Source organism: Lissotriton helveticus, chromosome 7, assembly GCF_964261635.1.
Source record: "Lissotriton helveticus chromosome 7, aLisHel1.1, whole genome shotgun sequence".
NCBI lineage: Eukaryota > Metazoa > Chordata > Amphibia > Caudata > Salamandridae > Lissotriton > Lissotriton helveticus.
This window is the reverse complement of record NC_136068.1, coordinates 1329912780-1329930483: the sequence shown is the minus strand read 5'-3', so window position 1 is coordinate 1329930483 and position 17704 is coordinate 1329912780. Positions and strand designations below refer to the sequence as shown.

The window sequence follows — 17704 nt, the reverse complement described above, 5'->3', positions numbered from 1 at the left end:
TTTTCAAGGCAAATAGTATCCTTTCTTAGCTGGTGCAGGGTTCTTAATACCAGGCCAGACCCTTGTCTCAGCTCTCCTCGACTCTCATTATGAGGCTAAGAAATGATTAGGGGCTGTCAGACCTCATTTAGCCCCTCTTGAAGCTACGTCACTGACCGGACGGCAAACAACAGGGCTGTCGTGCTCTCCCCGAACAGCCAGCCTCTGGGACACCTCAGACTGAAAGCGAAAGTACGAAATGCTTTCCTCTACAAATAGTCTGTGTTACCCGCGCAGTGATACTTGGAATATGAGCACACGGACCGAACCAGTGATTGAACCAGTTGCTGCTCGACCAGCCCGGGACCCCAAACTGCGAGAGATTTTGCATGGTCTGCGCTGAAACGAAAAGCACGCTGAGGGCTCCTCGCACTCTGTCTTATGTGACCTTTGGAAGGAGGACTGCCTTGATGTCGGAGCAGTGTCAGTGAGTGAGTACGATCGCCAAAAGCTCTCAGTGCAAACCAGCGTCTTCGAGGGCAGAAGCAGGGTGCAATTTAGAAATATGATTTTGTGCAGCTCGTATTTGGAACTCACATATTTAAATGTGCTTAAGTGTGCGTTTATGCAGAAAAAGGAAGGACGGTGAAATAAAATGTTTGCCTAAAATCACACAGTTTGGCTAATTGAGGAAGCCAGGATTAATCACGTTTTCAGGTGTCACTTTATACAAATCAGACACTAAATGAGAATTTGTGTGTCTCGCCGTTTTACCTCAGTTAAAGCTTTGCTTTTAAATCTCTGTGTGAGGGTAAAGTGAGGGAGAAAGGCATAAGCTACATGAAAGCTTGGTTAGTTTTGTGCTCGAGGTTTCAGACCTCAAGCTAAGCCAGAGCCTGAATCGAGCTTCCAATGGGTCACCCACCTCGATTTTTTAGTTTGCTTTCGGGCCCATTAAGGCCCTCCAGAACCACTAGTTGTCCAGTCGTGCTGAATTCCCAGCATGCAGAGATATGAGCATATTGGTTTCTTTAAAGGCATGTAGTTGTCCTATTTCTAGATGTTCTTATTTACTCTTTTCCCATGCCTACGGATCTTAGGTTTCCCGTACTTCTGAGACTATGTTTGTTTTCTGAGGTGTTATGTTTGTTTGTTTCCTGCGCCTTGATGCCCCTTGGGCTAAGTCTGCGCATTACAAGACCCTTATTCATTCACTTCAATCTCTATGCTAGGCGTCTGGTCCGAAATCTCTTGTTATGTTATGTTATCAGTGTTTTGTAGAGCGCTCGTACACCGGTTGGTTTCATGGCGCTGAGAGAACTAGGGGTTGCCAGAACGGATTATTCATAGGCCTGTGTGAATAACCAGGTTTGGAGGGTTTTTCTGAAATTGAGCAGGTTGGTGCTGAGTCTAATTTCCAGGGGGATGGAGTTCCCCAGTTGTGAAGCTAGAGTCGCGAACCTGCAACCCCCTTGGCGTTTCAGTTTGTATGTGGGTACCGTCAGAAGGTGGAATTGGGCTGAGCGAAGGTTCCGAGTGGGAGTATAGCGGGAGATAAGATTGTTAATTAATTTGGGGCTGTGCCCATTTAGGGACTTGAACACTAGGCATCCAACTTTAAAGGTGCCGCGTTGGAGGACAGGAAGCAGTGCAGTTTTTTGAGGAGGGGGAGGCTTGATGCCATCTGGGCTGTTTGTGTAGTAGTCGCACCGCTTGGTACTGTACCAGCTGCAGTCGCTTGGTGAGGCCGAGTGAGAGTCCCAGGTAAGTACCGTTAGCATAGTCCAGCCGAGACAGGACCAGCGCTATCACCACCTGGACCAGCGGGGCTTGGGACAGTAGCCTGCTGATTTTTCTAATTTTACGTAGTTGGAGAAAGTAGGCGGATACCACTGTACCTACGTGTGTTTTCAGGGATAAGTCCTTACCTATGGTGATCCCTAGGCTTTTAACTGAGGTGGAGGGTGCAGTGGGGGTCCCAAGTTGCTCGGCCAATATTGTGGGCCCCACTGATGACGACCTCCGCCTGTCAAGATAAGTTCTGTTTTGCTGGCGTTGAGTTGTAGATGATTGAGGTTCATCCATTGCTGGATGAACGTCATAGTGGATTGAAAGTCATTTATAGATGCGGGGGATTTGTCGATTAAGGACATGAGTTAGAGCTCATCTGCATAATTAAAGGTGGTCACCTTTCTGTCTTTTAGAGATCTTATCAGAGGGCGTTTATAGAGATTGAAAAGATGTGGTGAGAGCAAGGAGCGCTGTGGGACCCCACAAGAAGTTTTTAACTTGGGAGCAGTGAATTGGCCGATACGGACTGCCTGGGTGCAGTTTTGTAGGAAGGAGTTTATCCAGCTTGTTATGTTTGTCAGCTTTTTAAAACACTGCAGAAAATGAGATTGTGGCATTTGGTTGCAGATCATAATCTTTCAAGAAATATTGCATCAGGTCTTCGGTTTAGTAGTGGTAATTGAATCTTAAATAAATGGCGATGTACTAAAAGCCTTACACATCTAAGTTGCATGGCAGATTTGATGCTGGTAAAATAGCTCAGTCGGTTAACGCTCAGTCTACATATAGCAAACTGATGTCAGTCTCTGCTGCTGGCGAGATTAACTCAGTCTTTCATTCTTTGGAGGCTGACTAATTCTAAAGCAAATATAAAAGCATATACATACATGGGTAGGGGGAGGTTCTGCATCAGCCCTCTTCATTCATTGGTCTGTGTAACTATCACTCATATTTTGCTTTGCCCACCAAAGCATGTGTTAGTAGATAATCCGACTTTACTCGCTAGTGCTCTTGCATTGTGAGTGATGCTCCCCTGCACGCATTAAAACTATGAAGGGTTACAAACTTCTCACCCACGCACACAAAGCCCTTCACAACACCGGACCAACCTACCTGAACAACTGCCTCTCCTTCCATGCACCCAAAAGACACCTCTGATCAGCCTGCCTCTCACTGGCCATCATTCCACGCATCTGCAAGACCAGAACAGGAGGAAAATCCTTCTCCTCCCTCGCAGCCAAGGCCTGGAACAGCCTCCCCCTCCACATGCGGGAAGACCCCACACTGCCCCAGTTCAGGAAGGAACTCAAGACCTGGGTCTTCGGCTCACCCCAGCACTCAATGGAGCCCCCCCTAGTGCCTTGAGACCCTCACAGGTAAGTAGTTGTGCTTACAAACCCCTGATTGATTGATTGATTGATTGATTGATGGATGCCTTTTCTAAGCACACCTTGCATGCAATGTACTGTTTTTTTCTTTACATTTTTCAAATTTCACTGTTTTCCTTTTTTATTTATTTTTAATCCTTGAATTTTTGTGACATTTGCTTGCTATTAAAAGGTAGGCGAGCCATTGAAAGCTCGAGACAGATGCCTGGTTCTGGCCCAGCTCGAGGTCCTATGGGAACATCGAGCCAAAATTGGGCCAAGCCTTCTTGTGGTTGCTGAGGCACCCCTCTTACCTTAGTCACCATTTCTTTAGAAAGTCTTATTATTTCAACTTGATTTGTTATATATTTCATGTAACACATTGTACTGATTTACCACTTCAAAGAATTAGGGATAAAACTTTAATCTTTGATGTAAAACTGGAGAGAGATGCCCACCTAGAGGTTGAAATGTACAACCAGGAAACCTGGGATAAATCTCAGCTCCTCTGCTCGATCTCACTGTATGGTCCTAGGCATTGCATTATTTCACGGTTCCTCCTTTTACGTTACCTTCACATTTGAGAACACCTGGAAATATAGAGTTATAGAAAATGAACTCTTTCAACTATTTTAAAATACATTAAAATTGCTTCATCTCTTATAACTACATAGGCCACCCATAGGATAGACATACATAGAATGGAGCTGACTTGCCTCTTACTGGTGGCATCATCGTTATGACGGGGAATGGGTATGCCATGAATATTAGAAAGTTCATGTTCAGAAACTATAACTTATCAAAAATGCCACTCAATGCAGGGATACGATCTAATGGCCCAACCTAAAATGCTACTCCAAGTAAGCTTTTTTCTGAAGTTAGTAGACTCCAATTTTTATTAAACCTTTGGCCCACTAGTTACATGGCAAGTATTTTGAAGGTTGGGTTTTTTCTTATGGCTCTTAGAGCCAATCCAGACCATTGGCTCGGCTCCGGTGCAGTGTGCCCTGTTAATTTGCTGTCTCAGCCACTTTTATATAAGAGTAAAATAGAAATTGCAGCAGTTAGCTAAACCCAGACCCACCGGAATTGCTAATGCTTGTTTTATATGTTGCCGCTGTCGCATTTACCTGCTTTGAACGCATAGGTTTCCATTGTATGCTTATCACTGTCGATAGTAAAAGCTCGGTAACTTAAAGCACTACTTTAGTGTCATACAAAAAACTATATACCTCGTCACTTCACTGGGAATCTGTTTTGTCGTCTATGGGTTGCAGACAATTCTATTCAGCAGGTGCATCAGACCCATCTCCCAACCATGAGAGAGGTGAGAGAACAATTGGGCGAGCCATCTAAGGCTCGAGCCAGGATCGAGCCGAGACCTGACTCTGGCTCAGAGGTCCAGGTGGACCTTCGAGCCGAAAGCGAACCGAGCTCTAATGTGACCTGTGTGTGCCACCCTCGCCCTACTTAAACGCTAAGAATTAAAAGCAAGGTATACTCTTTTGGTATTGGAGAGAACGAGGCGGCTATCAAGCGGGTGAACTGAATCATGTGAAGCCAGAAAGTCTGGGACACATCCTGGCTTCTCTACTTGACCAAATTGTGTGATCCTAAGCACATTTTTATTTCCCAGAGCCTCTTTTTTATTCTATATTACCTATGAGCGCCCCTTCCAATACGTAAGTTCAATGTGTGTGAAGTATACATGTTAAAGAAATACCTTTTTTAAATTTTACAGTGAGCATTATATTTTCACATGATGTTTGTGCCATGATTTAGATGCCAACTAATTTCAGGGCTCGACTTGGGGAACAGGCTCTTTTTAGGGCCAGGCCAGACGCTTAGCTCGGTTCTGCCTCGGCTGTGCCTGTTGATAGGTTGGCTCACCCACCTCTAAGTGAGAGGAGAGAGTTGAAATTTCATTTACGATATCAGTAGCAGCACGTGTTACACCAGGAACATAGCAGCTGCTCCGTGTAAAATAAACAACCCTTTAGCAAGGCTTTTGCTGTAAAAACACGTTGGCCGAATACATTCTTGTATTTAACGCAGCAAGTGAAGCATTCACTGCTTTTTGGCCTCATATCAGTAAACAAAAGATTTACACAAGGAAGTGTGGAGACAGAGGCCCTCCCTCCCACCACCAACAACTGAACTTAAAATTCCTCCTCCCAGAATGAAAGGCGCTTAGTACAGATATTTTGAAGCCGCACGCTGGTCTCTAGATGTGGCCAGATGATGTAATTGTGGTCACAGGGATATTAAATTATATGGTGAAGTGAGTGACCCTCGGATTGGTGCTCTGCGTCCAGTTCCAGAAATCCTGGTTTAGAGTTTTTGGCAGGCCAGACGACTCCTTTGTCTGTTTGTAAACACAACCAACAAGCTATTTATGTTCATACACGTAAACATGATCGAGTATCACAAAGAGCCACGCCGAGCCTTTCTGTTAGAAGCCATGAAGTTAATCCAAATCCAAAAAAACACACCTCACATGCACGCATCTGGTGGAAGGGCTGGTCCTAGGACTTTTGGGGCAGACAGAAAGGGAATGTCTGAGCCCCCCCCTAATTTGCATACAATGTGAAATAACAGAAAATGATATCATAGGACGTGCCAACAATTTACTGCTGTTGAATGAATTTGCAAGAAGCAACTTTCTTGGTGCTCATATCAGTAAAACAAAAACATACATATTAACATTAATAAGATAATCACATATATTTTAAATTTCAATTTGCTGTGATACATTATATTAGTAACACTGGATGGAAGAGTTTGGCCTACATCTCTCCAATAGGGTGACCAACTGGCATTGGTGCAAATTCAGGACGGTGAGTGTAAAAATTCAGGATAAAGGGTCAAAATTCAGGACACAAATTCAGGACAGGAGGTCAAAATTCAGGACAAAACTTTCAGGACAATAGGTAAGTTTTACAGACACCTCAGAGGTCGCACAATAGTATATAAGTAAGCCCAGTAATTTCCAAACATATTCAACCATTTGCAAACCTATCCATCATGTATCCTTCCATCTATCATTTCACTCATCCATCCCTTCATCCATCCTTTCACTCATCCATCCATTATCCATCCATCCACCCTTTCACCCTATCCATCTGTACACTTATCCATCCACTCTTCATCCCATCCATCCATTCACTCATCCATCCAGCCATTTACCCTTTCACCAATCCAGCCATCTTTTCACTTACTAATCCTTCCACCCATCCACTCTTTTAGTCATCCATCCTCCCTTTCTCTCTCCATCGACCTTTTCACTTAGCCAACCTTCCTTCCTTCCATCCATCCATCCACCCACCCATCCATCCATCTACTCATCCACTCATGAATCCATCCATTGACCCTATCACTCATCCATCATTTCACTCCTTCACACATTTATTCATCCTTTTGTCCATCTACCCTCCCTTTCACTCACTCATCCATCCTTACATCCACCCTTTCACTCATACGTCCATTCATTCACCCTTGCACTTATCAATACATCAATCCATCCATCATTTCACTCATCCACCCACCCACCCATCATCCACCCAACCATCCACCCACCCACCATCCACCCACCCATCCACTCATCCATCCTTTCACCCACCATCCACCCACCCATCCACTCATCCATCCATCCATCCTTTCACCCACCCACTCATCATCCATCCATCCATCCTTTCACCAACCCACTCCTCATCCATCCATCCTTTCACCCACCCATCATCCATCCATCCATCCTTTCACTCACCCACTCATTATCCATCCATCCTTTCACCCACCCACTCCTCATTCTTCCATCCATCCTTTCACCCACCCACTCCATCCATCCTTTCACTCACCCACTCATTATCCATCCATCCATCATTCCCCTCATCATCCATCCATCCTTCCCCTCATCATCCATCCATCCTTCCACCCACCCACTCATCATCCATCTATCCATTCTTCCTTCCCCTCGTCCATCCATCCTTCCCCTCATCCATCCATCCTTCCCCTCATCCATCTTTCCTTTCATCCATCATCCATCCTTTCCCTCATCCATCCATTCTTCCCATCCATGTATCCTTCCCATCATCCATCCATCCTTCCCTTCCATTCATCCATCCATCCTTCCACTCATCCATCCATCCATCCTTTCACCCACCCACTCCTCATCCATCCATCCATCCTTTCACCCACCCACTCTCCATCCATCCTTTCACCCACCCACTCATCATCCATCCATCCTTCCCCTCATCATCCATCCTCCATCCTTCCCCTCATCATCCATCCTTCCCCTCATCATCCATCCATCCATCCTTCCTTCCCCTCATCCATCCATCCTTCCCCTCATCCATCCATCCTTCCCCTCATCCATCCATCCTTCCCCTCATCCATCCTTTCATCCATCATCCATCCTTCCCCTCATCCATCCATTCTCCCCATCCATTTATCCTTCCCCTCATCCATCCATCCTTCCCCTCCATCCATCCATCCTTCCCCTCATCATCCATCCATCCTTTCACCCACTCATCCATCCATCCATCCATCCATCCTTCCCCTCCATCCATCCCCTCATCATCCATCCTTCCCCTCCATCCATCCTTCCCCTCCATCCTTCCCCTCATCCATCCATTCTTCCCATCCATGTATCCTTCCCCTCATCATCCATCCATCCTTTCACCCACTCATCCATCCATCCATCCATCCTTCCCCTCCATCCTTCCCCTCATCCATCCATCCATCCCCTCATCCATCCATCCTTCCCCTCATCCATTCATCCTTCCCCTCATCCATCCTTCCCCTCATCCATCCATCCTTCCCCTGATCCATCCTTCCTTTCATCCATCATCCATCTTTCCCCTCATCCATCCATCCTTCCTTCCCCTCATCCATCCATCCTTCCCCTCATCCATCCACCCTTCCCCTGATCCATCCTTCCTTTCATCCATCATCCATCTTTCCCCTCATCCATCCATCCTTCCTTCCCATCATCCATCCATCCTTCCCCTCATCCATCCATCCATTTATCCTTCCCCTCATCCATCCATCCTTCCCCCTCCATTCATCCATCCATCCTTCCCCTCATCCATCTTTCCCCTCATCCATCATCCAGCTACCCTTCCACCCACCCATCCATCCATCCATCTATCCTTTCCCCTCCATCCATCCCCTCATCCATCCTTCCTTCCCCTCATCCATCCTTCCTTTCATCCATCATCCATCCTTCCCCTCATCCACCCATCCTTCCCTCCATCCATCCATCCTTCCCCTCATCCATTCATCCTTCCCCTCATCCATCTTTCCCCTCATCCATCATCCAGCTACCCTTCCACCCATACATCCAGCTATTTACATTTTCTCTCATCCATCCTTCCCCTCATTCACCAATCCATCCATCCTCTCATTATCCATTTATTCACTCTTTCATTCATCCATTCACCCTTTCACTAATTCATCCAGCCATCCACCCATCCCTTCACTTACTCACTCGCCCACCTTTCCATATTAATTTTGAGCTGAGCCCTTTTGAGAAGAGGCCCATCAAGAACTTCACCCTCGCTGCAGGGACCGTTCCAGGACTGGGACAGAAGCCACCCAGGGCGGAGACATGATCCACCACAGGGGGGGACAAGAGCCATCACAGGCGGGGGTGGACTGGAGCCACAACATAGGGGGACAGGAGCCATCACAGGCGGGGGGAGGGGGGACAGGAGCCACCACAGGGGGGGGACAGGAGCCATCACAGGCGGGGGGAGGGGGGTAGGGACCATCACAGGAGGGGGAACAGGATCCACCAGGGTGGGCACAGGGGGGGGCATGCAGTATTCTAGTATCATCTTCGGCTCCTCGCCCCTCCTGCACAAGAGGCTCTCTGTCCAAAATACCATCCCCCACTGTGATGTATAGTACTTACAGGTGATACTCTAAGAGAACTGATTGTCCTCCATACTTGGTTAATCAGTGTGGGTGCGATTGTGCCATTTCTTTATTGTATTACATTATAGACTGCATGTTTGAAGAACCGATGTTTGCTTACAATTTAGTGATAATTAAGCTCTGTGAAGAGAACCACGTGTTGCCTCCGTGTAATCTGGGGTGTAATCTTGCCGAGTCTCGATGTTTGGGGCCCTGGGTAGAAATGGAATGTGTGAGGCCCCCTCTAAATTGCAGAGACGTGACGCATTCAAAGCTGTTTGCATCTGAATAGATGCCCCTGAAGCTGCAGCCCCTCCTCTCAGTCACCTTCGAACACCTCTTAACGGGTCATCAAGGGCTGAAGGTGTGAGGGCTGACATCCCGCTGTGCCGCTCCAATGCTGTGGGCTTTCTGAGCTTTGCTACTGCATGGGGGGCAAGCTGTGCCGGCGTTAGGGTGGGGCGACCAGGGCCCGGCTAAAATGACGGACAAATGGCGTCCGTTAAAGAATCCTTCACGGACAACGGACAGACGGCCGAAATTACGGACTGTCCGTGAAATTTACGGACGGTTGGTCACCCTACTCTCCAAAATGTATAAGTTCAATCAAATGTTAATTTGTTTCCAGATTAGTGCATTAGATACGTATATCTGTACACTTTATTTATATAGTGCAAACCAAGCTGAATGGCTGCTGAGCACTGCACAGGGTCAAAGGCACAGTCAACTTGTGATAGGAGAAGTTGATGGTTTGAAGATTGTGACTGCATCATGATTTTGTTTTTTTAAGACGTCAAGTATTCTCTGTTTCCTAAATTGGGGCTGACTTTGGGCTGTCGGATGCATATGGGAATAACATTCCAGATCCTTGGGGCATAGGGGCCGGGCCGTTCACGATTTTGGATGGATCGCCCACGCTGGGTTGCCGGTGGTCACCGCCGGTCCGGCGGGGGCGATCCGCCCGCCATCCTGACTGCAAAGACCCCCCCCCCATATTATGATGGATGGGGGGTCTGAGGCAGACGGAAAGACCGTCTGCCGCTTTTCGGGTTTATTATGGTGGCGGTGTCTGGAAGACACCTCCATCCATATTACGATGAAGGCTGTGATCAACCTTTCCATGGCTGTATTGCCAACATGGAAAGGCTGGCAGTTCCTGCTGTTGGGGGCCCGCTGTGGGCCCTCAGAGTGTTGGGGGAGTGGGGTGAACATGGGGGGTACCTATGGTACCCCCCTGCGTTTGCATGTACAATGTGGTTGGCACCAAGCGGTGCCTGTCACATTGTGCATGTAAAAGCACAACATGTATTTTTTACATTGCGGTGGGTGCTGCTTGCAGCACAGCCCCCCGTAATGTAAAATATACAGGATGCGCCCGCCACACTTGAGGGCGCATTATAATTCGTATGGTGGGACCGCCACAACTATGGCAGGCGGTCCCTTTTGCAGCTGTGATGGCGGGCAGACTTTGTCCGCCCACCATCGTAATCGGCCCCATAGATGGGAAAGGCCTTTTTCTTTTTTTCTTTTCTTCTTAGCACATCTTCTTCCATCTGAAGATGTCCTTGCTACATGTGTGTGGAGAGCCACTGGAGATGACAAGCTTGTCATCCAAGAAGACATGGGCGACAGTCGTATAGTGAAACCGCACCATAAGCAGCAGAGCACTGTACTGGGCCAATGGCAGCCATAAAGTCAATGAGTGATTGGAAAGGTACTGACTTGTGGACTGTTAACACATTGAAATAGCTGTGCAGATAATGCAGCTGAGCTTGAAGATGGTGCGGGCTGGCAAGGATGGCCTGTTGAGTTCTATTACTGTGTTATGATGTGGTAATAATTCTTCATGCCCTATTGAGGTGTGCTGCAGCATGTAGAATGACCTTAGAGGGGCCAGTGAGGATTAAAATTACAAGATAGTTTCCCAGATACCCACTGCAAGATACGGTATGTGCAAAAAAGATATGAAAGCAAGTAAAACAGTTGAAAATAACTTGATTTCTATTAAAGGCATCCCTCTAGTCACTGAAAAACACCAGAAACTACCAGAATACAAAAATATGTAGGCCAAAAGTGTCACTTGTCATGTTCAATGAGCCAAGGCCACAACACCCCTATCAACATCCTCTGAAGACTTTAAATGATCCGATACTAATAAATAGTACACAATTATATGGGTCCAGAAGGCATTTCATTTTGTAAATTAGCATGATGCAGTTTCAGTTGAAAGATTTGAGATACATCTCTTCTCATTTGATTTTTTCTAATTTTGAATGAAACCTGGAAAACACATGTTTAAATGCAATTAAATATTGCTGCAAGCCAGGCTCACTAACTGGTCCATTTCCTTGGATCTCACAATGCCTGGCTATGGCTGCAAGGCCCATGGGATAGAGGCAAGACCACTAGGGCTGTGTCTCGTCAGTATTTTACCATCATGGATAGTATTTTTAGGTCTAAAGTAGAGCAAAAAAGCAAAATCTCTTAATAGAACATCTAGGGATATAAGAATATAGAACAAAATATCTGTGCCTCATCAGCTAAGTAAAAGTTCTCAAATTGGAAGTGCACAAAATATTAAGACAAATGGTGTAAGCAGAGGTCTTCAAATTGGGACGAGGCTCTCCTGGTGGACCTCAATTTATCATAGGGGGTGATCAGCCTCAACAGTGGTTGGGATTATTTGAAGCATTTCATCCTTCACTTTTTTGTATACTTTGGTGAGTCATTCTAAGTGAGATGGGTATGTCCAGATGTGGGTCCCATGCACACTGTGTCACTGAAATCAAGCAATACCTGGCTGATAATCCCTAAATAGGGCAACACCTCTCCTGGGTTGCTTGTGTTCTGGGCCAGGGAGAACTGAGCCTGGTAGTTCAGTCTAGACTGATCCCACTGGAACAGGGTCAAGACTGGTATGCATACGGCTGGGTCCAAACCAAAGTGGCATGGTGTGCAAAGTAACGATGGAGTGGGATGCAGCCTGAGTAATTACCATTTTCTGTGATTAATTAAAGTGTTTAATCCATCAATTTTTAAATATCTTTTATGCACAGTAAAATACAGCCATAAGTTTGGCACATTGGACCCATCACCCCCCAAGGCCATGGTCCCGCTGCACTTGCTGCACTATTGATAGCTTTGGCCTTCAGAGGGGTCGCTTGTCCTAGGCATTCCAGCCATGGCCCAGTGCTGCAAGACTCAGAACAACAGGCTTCCCCTCCCTTTGGCCTCTCAGTACTGGACCATGGCTGATAGTCCTAGGGGATAATGGACGCCTTCTGACCTTTGCAGCTCTGGATCATGGTTGTGAGGTGCACGAGAGAAGGGACCAGTGGCATAGTAATGTAGCTATTGTCCATAATGGAAGAAAATGATGCAGAACCGTAAAACACAGCCATAGTCCGGGTGCATTGAGTCCAGAACACCCATGAACCCCGGAGCCTCTGCACCTGCTTCACTTCTGATAGCAACACTATTGAGACATGCCCCTATTGAGCCTCACTGCCATACTCCTGCTCTGCTAAGCTCATGGACTGGTGCATCCCGTCCTGAGTGTTCAACCACAGCCAGCTGCAATGCCCAGTGGAGGGAGGGCATCTACCAGACCTCACAGCTCTGGAACATGGCTGCAACGCCCGTGGAAGAGAGGCGAGTAGCACATCAATGGTGGGTTGGGTGCTGGTCCAAAGTAAAAGCACCCCTCACTCTTCTCTACTGGCTGCACAGTAAAATAAAGCCTTCATTTGGTAACATTGGGCCCTTAATACACCAGCTGTCAGTGCCACTGCACCTGCTGCACTACTGATGGGTTTACCCCTCACCAATGGTTTCAATGGGGCTCATTTTTAGGGGCCCACATGGGGCACCCTCCCACACCCACCTACTGGGCCTATCAGACAAGGTATAGTGCTGATAGCATTAGGCAAGGGAGCCCACAAACCCATGGGCCTCGCATCACATAAGCATGGCTGCAATGCCTAGGGGAGAGGGGTCCTCTTCATGGCCTGGCAATGCACCACCATTGCTATGATTCATAGAGTAGGGGCCTCCACTCTCCTAGGCCTTGCAACCATGGTCTAGTGCTGCGAGGCACAGGAGAGGGTACTCAGCATAGGGGAGCCCTCTACCACCGGCCTCAAAGCAAATATGTAGCACTGCAAGCCCAATGGAAGGGAGTTCCCTCCCATGGAACACCCCACCATGATCCACAGCTGTGAGGCCCATGGGAATGTTCCTCACAGCTATGATGTAGTCCTGCAAGTTCCATGGGATGGGGCCCTACTGCCCTGGGCTTCACATCCATGATCTGGTGCTGCAAGACCCACCAGGGAAGGAGAGTCTCTTTCTCTGGGCCTCAAAACCATGGTTCGAAGCCATCACTGCAAGAGCCAAGTAAGGTAACCATTTTTCCATCATCACTTCAGAGGATAATGTATGCCTTTGGAGAAATACTGCACGAGTGGAGGCACATTTTGTGTGCAGAGAGACCTCAGAAGAGGTTTATTATTTAGCAGGGGAACCAAGAGTCGCAAAGCAGATGTTTTGGGTTTCATTCTAACCCCCCCCCCCCTCTAAAACAGGTCTTTTTAAAATATAACTCAGCTGGAGATTGAGTTTATCGAGTGTGATTACTCTTCATATATGAGTTTTAATCCCTTTACAACCTCCTGAATTAAGCCTTGACTGCTCTAAATTGCAAATTTTGAGCGACAAGTTGTGAAAATGAACTTTGGTATTCAAAAATAATTAAATAGTCTTGAGCTATGAAACACCAGCGGTAAATGTCAGTATCTACCAGACATGCTGTCCAGTAAGTATCCACTGCCAATGGGCCTGGTCCAACTAGAACATTTTAAGCATGGAACTAGGATATTTGACATCTAATCCCAGTTTTATGATGGAAATAATCAAAATGTTCTAAAGCTTGAGCAGGGCCGATAACAGAGATGAGATTACTTGTGAGGGCAGCAACTTCGCCTTGCCATCAGAATCACTGACACTTTATGTTGCTTATTTCTTCATTTTGATGTTAAACTGGTACTAAATAAGTGCAGCCAATGCCCAGTGTTAATGAGTGCAAAAATGACAATATAGTGAAATAATACTATCATAAAATGTGCCGTATTACGCCACATATACTTTTTCTTGGTGCATAATTTTCTCATCCATGCTACATCATTTGATCCTCCCCTGCCACATAATTTCAGTGGCCCTGCTTATTGCTCTGCTGCTCACTCTTTGGCAAGTTTGGAAGTATTTTGATTCAATGCTAAAACTGCTAGTCGCCCAGATTTTTTAAAAATGTACTAACATTCCTGAGAGAAGGGAGATGCCAAGTCATATGTAATAGTCATCTAAATGCAGTACAGTGGTAAATATGTAGCCTTTGAACCAAGCAGCAGTGTACTGCAGTCCTGGGTCTACTAATTTAACAAATTGCTTGATCCTAGGCAATTGGGGTTCCAGTCTTGCAGTCAGCTCAAGAGCGTGTGATTATGAGCAAATCACTTAATCTCCTTGTGCCATTGTGTAATATAACCGGTTCTCAGGTAAAGCACTTTATGTCATGTTTACACAAGATAACACTGCAAAACATGGGTTTCATTCCGCATTCAAGGCTGTTTGCATCTAGGGTTCCCACCTGGCTGATTTTCTGACTTGTTCTGCTTCATGTCCTGACTGGTACAAAAATAGTCAAATCACCTAAAGCAATTATTTGTAGGCCTTATTTATACACAATAACAAGAGCAATTATAAATAGAATATACATTTAAACATGTTCTAGAGCTGTGTTCGATCCCTGAATAAAAAGGTAAACAAAGACAGAAACGTCTTGTTACAAATCAATACATATGATTGTGTGTCACGGCCTTTGCAGACTCATAAAACAGCAACAAATGGCCTGGATTTTTCTCCTGGAAAGGTGGCATCCTTATTTGCACCCCAAGAGTTGAAGGTGATGCTGATCCTGCATGGCACAGGATCCCTGCTATGCAGCAGTGCCCCCTCCAGGTACTGACTAGCATCTTTTTCACAGGGTATCAAGGGCTGAAAGTGAGAGTTGCTTGTCGTTCCGAACAGGCCTTCCCTATTCCTGGCAACTACACATCGCTGCGAGTCCCAGAAGAGAAGTGCCTCTCCCTTGGTCCTCAACCTGCTGGAGCATAAGTGTGATACCCAGGTCACGGGGGACACCGCCAACACTGCAGCGGCGGCTGGCATGGCTCACTGCTCCCTTCCCCAAAGCTAATCACAACACTGCAATGCAGCGTTGTGATTAGTCTGAGTGCCATGACTCGGCCCTCAGCCAGGGGCTGCCGGGGTGAGCATGTTCTCCATGCAGGCTGTAATGCAACCAGCAGGGAGAACGGGTAAAGTGCGCATGACTGGTTTTGGTGGCCCAAGAAGTCCGACCAAATAGTCATTGTGCACTTAGGAGTGCGCAAACCATTCCTCCCCTGCTTCGAGAGCAGAGTAGCCCAGCCCACAAAGCAGCTGGAACCGAAGCATAAAACGATAATAACTTAAAGTTATTATCATTTTATGTTTCTTCTTCACACTGCTTAAAAGCAGTGGGGCTGCACTCATCCGTCATAGCTGAGGAGCCACAACTGGGACACTGGCGCAAGACCTCATTTAGGTGGACTGAGTGTGGGGCCCTGGGAAGCTGCCTCAACTTGGCGCCAGCCCTGGCTGGTGGATCACCATGATACGGAATTTAACTTTCCATATGAGTTGCACGTGGTCACTCTGCTGTTCTATTTTGAACAAATTTCTTTTAATAGTATTTGCCATTTTATTTGATCTGATAATATATATGTGTTCCTATGCCTGACTATGGAAACCAAACTCTCTTCCATCCCCTTTGGTCCATTTCAATGATTTAGTGCATGGGGCTCAAAGTTTGCCAATTTAAACACAGCAAAACATTTGATAGTTCAGCTGAGGAAAACATCTATGTTGTTGCATAATTCAAAACACGCTTACTTCTTTGAAAAGATATGCGCTGTAAAGCACATTGTAGACAAAAAAAAACAATATGGCGGAGAAGAAACAGAATCTTCCCCTTACTAGCTCCATCGGGCAGCCTTGCCACCAGAGTTCCTACAGTGCCTTTGGAATGAGACATATCCCACTCCAGTTGCACAGTTTGTCACAGTCCAGGGTGGGACCATCGGTACAGGGCTTGGGGCTTGCAGTATCACCTTGTCGTCCTTGCGCCCCCTCCCTCTGGCAATGGGCCTAGGCTTTTGGCGGGCACCCCAGTCTCTGCTGTCTCCTAATTGACATGTGACCTTTGGCTCCTTGGAGCAGTGTGCCATTGCTAGATGATGCTAGAGTGGCTGCCAGGTACATTGGATGAAATGCATAAAAAACTTATGGGAACTTTGATGCTGCATGCAAATGGAGGTGAAGTGAGTGAGCGTGGGGGTGGAATGAGTGAGTGAATGAGCTGGTTCAAAGGTGTGGCTAAAAAACAATATTTTGTAACTTTGATCTTTCTCCTTGAGGTAACTACATTTAAAATAACGCAAATCTAAAATGAAAAATAAATGCAATTTAAGTGATAAGAAATACACTTTTGTACATTATGCTACCAATATTAGTTAATGTACTGCAGAGGGCTATATTTGTAACCAGAGAACAGAGGGCTATATTTGTAACCAGAGAGCCACAAAATTGAGCTGTTGTCGAGGCAGTGGAGAATAGTGGCTTGTGTGTGTGTAGTGCGACGAGGACCCACTCTGTGAAACAAAGCACTGTGAACATGAATGTCATTATTTTGAACTTGCATTACACACAGTGAAGATAGGCTTCTATAAAATGTGGAAAAAAGTTTAAGATAAAAAGAGGGCTTCCAAAATATAGATTTTAGTAATACCCAGACTGTATGTAGTGCAGGAGTCCCTTCCTGCACAGAAATAATCCTGCTTACTTCTGAGGTACCCTTGCACCATGGTGCAAGGGCGCCTGCATTGACGCTACGCAGCACATTGTGCGCCAGTGCAGGGAAAAGACAGGAATGCACTGTACAAGGTGACTTGCTGCGCTGCATGATTTTTGGGTAAATATGCACTTTACTATCCTAGCTTGGCATGCGTCTGTGACAGGCTTTTGATGTGGGCTATGAGATGATGGGTTTAGAGGGTGCCAATGCATGGGCTTATATACACTAATAAACTAAATCAGAGCTTGTTTACTTCAAAGTAAACAAGTCAATACAAATAGTTACGGTTCAGTAAGACACAAGTTGAGAGAATTCCTTCTTTATTGTTTGTTCATAAAAAGCCACAGCCTACGTGTTTTGTCCTGTAACGCAGGACTTCTTCAGGGCATTCATAAGTCTCAATCGGCCAGGAGAAAGTGTACATATGGTAGTAGTCTTGTAAACCTGATGTTTCCAAACAAAAGTTGCAATCTTACATCTCATCTGTGTATTAGAACGTCGATCCAAAGTAGGGATCAAGTCATTAACCAATAAGTTTCCAATCTAAAAAGAGGTAGTGATAACGTCTGTAGATTAGCGTGATGTAGTAGCCACGGTAGTATAGAAAATGTACTGGTACATTAAAACACACTCATGTCGTACTTCATGATGGCTATCAAGCCTTACGTAGTATCTGTGTCCTTCTCCCGCCCGTGGTGGCTTA

General features: G+C 46.1%; 1 protein-coding gene across 2 annotated transcripts in view; it reads left to right on the top strand.

Moving 5' to 3' along the window:
- The first annotated feature begins 240 nt into the window (after positions 1-240).
- LOC144770266 (uncharacterized) overlaps positions 241-17704 on the top strand; it is a 447122-nt gene continuing 429658 nt past the window's right edge. The window contains exon 1 of one of the 2 annotated variants that reach the window (XM_078654643.1): positions 241-470. The gene's annotated coding sequence lies outside the window, so the exon portion shown is untranslated. The remainder of the gene's footprint in view (positions 471-17704) is intronic. The other variant, XM_078654644.1, reaches the window with a different exon arrangement.